At 37.7% G+C, this 3,688-nt stretch overlaps 1 pseudogene; it reads left to right on the forward strand.

Moving 5' to 3' along the window:
• Positions 1 to 228: 228 nt before the first annotated feature.
• LOC148031388 (calmodulin-binding receptor-like cytoplasmic kinase 2 pseudogene) lies at positions 229 to 1,519 on the forward strand (annotated as a pseudogene).
• The last annotated feature ends 2,169 nt before the right edge of the window (positions 1,520 to 3,688 follow it).

The raw sequence follows: 3,688 nt of genomic DNA on the forward strand, positions 1-3,688 counted from the left end.
TTCAATGATGATAGGCAATCAGATAACCAGGATGAAGTAGTTTCTATACCTATCCTCTGTTGAACACCTACACAAGAAATAAGATCACCATCAACAAAACTAATCCACAGATGCATATCAATAACCTCTTATTGATCACTAAGGCAACCATTGTGTAACCCTGCCATAAAAAACAGTAGTTGTAAATGCAGTTGAATAAGCCTAGCACCAGCAGGTAGCCTGAACAACATGGGTGGCTTTAGCTGTGCCTTGTCCCCTCTTACAGCCGATCCAATTGAGCTCACAGCTGGTATGTCTGAACCTATTCTTGAGATGAAAGTTGGCCCTTCAGAAACAATCTCGGTGTCTAATTGTCTACATAAGATTATTACTCAATTTCCAAGCTTGCAACAAATCCAAATGATTCTAGATGCTTGAAGCAGCTGACCATTGCACATTGACAAAGCTACATCACCCTCCAAAGGCATGACATGTATACAATATTGCTCACCTCATAATGTGGTAGCTTTTTACAAACAACATAAAATGGATTACCATTCTACTTTCATAGACAAAACATCATATGGATGGGAAGCTGACCTTAATGTGATCAAAATGGAGATCAGGTACCTCATCATGAAGCACCAGTAACCAATGATAGCACAACCTTTGCATTTCAGGATGTTTCAGTCAATTCATGGGATGATGGTAAAACAGATAAGACATTAAGTTTAGCAACTGGCCATGCTCCAGCAGATAATGCTATTACATTCACGGTGGTTGACCTTATGAAAGCTACTGATAACTTCTCACCATCACTCCAAATTGGGCAAGGAGGGTTTAGGATAGTGTACAAAGGGAGGTTAAAGGATGGGAGGATTGTTGCAGTGAAAAGGGCAAAGAAGACTGCATATGGCATGCAGCAATCAATAGAGTTTTAGAGTGAGCTAAGCACTCTATCAAATGTGGAGCACCTGAACCTAATCAAGTTCATAGGGTATGTTGCAGAAGGATCCGAAAGGATCCTTGTGGTTGAATATGTTCCCAATGGAAACTTGCGCCAGCACCTCGATGGTCAGTTTGGTAAAGTTCTTGACTTGGCTACAAGATTGGACATTGCTATTGATGTAGCACATGCAGTTACCTACCTGCATCTAAATGCTGATAGACCTATCATCCACTGTGACATAAAGTCCACTAACATCCTATTAACCAGCAACTACTGAGCTAAAGTTGTTGATTTCAGATTTTCTCGTATTGGGCCTTGGGAGCTTGATTCCACCCATGTCTCTACACAAGTGAAGGGGTCTGCCGATTACCTAGATCTGGAGTACCTTAGAACTTACCAGCTCTCACACAGAAGAGTGGTGTCGACTCCTTTGGGATACTACTTGTTAAAATTCTTACAAGCAAGCATCCCATTGAGCAAAAACGTGAGCGACGTGAGAGAATAACTACAAAATGGGCATTTGACATGTTCCACGATGGCAAGGCTTTGCAAACGGACCCAAAACTCAAGAGAGTCCATCTTCCAGCTTGATGGTGGAATCTTCTTATTCATCATCATCTTCTTCTTCTTCAGAAAAGCCTCTTCTGCAACTTCTTCAAAGCTCTAATATCATATTATAGTTCAGCGAGAAAGAGATGGAGACAAAGGCACATGCACTAGGGTAGCAGACATGCTCCCTTCAGTTCATTCCATTCCATCAACATAGTCTCTAAAGTCAACTATGTACAATACACACTAAAGATCAAAATGACCTAGATCTAACCATGGTTAAGTCAACGGGACTCAACCTTATTCAACTACCATAGAACTAACTGACCAAAGACTACGAGAGCTTGAATCTTAACAAGTACAACAATGATGTAGGTAGTGTATTTTAGCGTTATGTAAATGCTAAAACTTGCTAACATCTTCCAAAGAGATATATAATTTAAGTATATGCTTGCAAATGCTCCTCTGATGTGATTTCCCTATAATGATGCAAACATGTCAATGTATTGCCATGGAAAGTAGGCGCTTCTAAAATGATGTATTTTTTAGACCCTACTTCCATGGTACGATAGGCTCATGCCTATTTTAATTCAAACTTTTTCATACAATCATACTTAAGCATGCATGATCACTTCCAAAATCACCATGTTGGGAAAATGAAGATGGTTATAAGCATAAATGAATGTTGTGTATGAATCATGATGAATACAAGCTGCACATGTCAATGCTCTACTACAAACAATGTGCCAAATGAAAATTGGTTATAGGGGAAAGAGTGTACACCAACCCGTGGGAAAGCAAAAACCATTAAAACCTACTCCAGAAAATGAAATTACTTTTGCTGTAGACTACAATCCAAAATTCCAATATCAAAGTTCTACCAGCATTACTAAATTTAAAACCACAAAATTAATCATCTATTCTATATTTAGAATATCATGCATGTCATGTGAGAAATGCCAAACAAATCAAGCCAAAGTAAATTCTCCTTGGATGCCATTAGAATCTTATGTTTGATGATCATGCAAGATACCTATATCTTACAAATTGAAAATAAGTTCATATTTAATGTGAAACAACAAATCATACAAGTAGTATATTAATACAGAGTAGTGGAAAGAGTACTCGCATAGACGTTAAAGAAGTGCATTATAGCTATAATCCAAAACCATGGATGCAATCAAGACAGCAAACGAAGAATGATGCATAGATGTAAGATACAAATGAGTTCAGCCAAACAAGGCATGTGTCACCCATGCTATATGTATGTAACAATCTACAATGAGTCCCTACATAAGTCCTTTTGTCCTAAATTTGTACCATAAATCTCAAAAAATCCCAATAATAACATTTTAAAATTTAAAAATTCCTAACTCGGTAACAATGGAACACTAACCCATAGGCCAACCAACTAAGAACCCACGGGACCTTAACAATGAAAAATAAGTAAAGAATGAACAATGCAATTTGAATGCAAGAAATGGAGAGAGGAAGCACAAGAAGATCCAATTTGACAAAGAATGTTGCAAATGCCTATTTGAGAAGAAATTCCTCTTTCACTCATATTTCTGTGGTTGATGAAGTTCTCTTCTATTGTGCTAGTTCAAGCTCTTATCTTGATGTGCCATGAACAAATAAAAAAATGAATAAAATTAAATCTTTCGTGTTAATCAAAATGCAAAAAAAAAGAATCAAATATTAAAAGCTTACCTTCCAACAACCTACATCCCATGCAAAAATTGAACCTATAGCTGAGGGTGTTGCACAATAATTCTCATGAGTATAAATGCAAAATTATCCCCATGTCTACTTGAAAATAAGGTTTGCCCTTGCCTAATAGCTCATATTTGTGTTGTTTTGATGAAGCTCCTATTTTTCTTTGATGCTTTAACCTCCAATTCTACTACCCCATGAACACAAGAAAAACAAAAGAGCCATGAGCACAGCAAATAAAAATGCTAACTGTGTAAAAAATAAGAAGAAAATACAAGATTAGAAGCTTGCCTTCATAGGGCAAGGAGTGGATGCAGAAATCAAAGTTGAAGGCTATGCAGCAAAGAAATCGGTCTTGATCTAGGGGCAAAGGAGGCAGTGGTGGTGTGTCCCCAAGCCTCACATCTCTTCCCCAATAAGGGAAATCCATTAGTGCATTTTCCAAATTTCAGATGGGTTTTCCCCTTGGGAAATAGGAGAGGGCATGTTGACCAAAGA

This window comes from Lygodium microphyllum, chromosome 9 (genome assembly GCF_053477565.2).
Source record: "Lygodium microphyllum isolate KBCC chromosome 9, Lygodium_microphyllum_v1.1.10, whole genome shotgun sequence".
Lineage (NCBI taxonomy): Eukaryota > Viridiplantae > Streptophyta > Polypodiopsida > Schizaeales > Lygodiaceae > Lygodium > Lygodium microphyllum.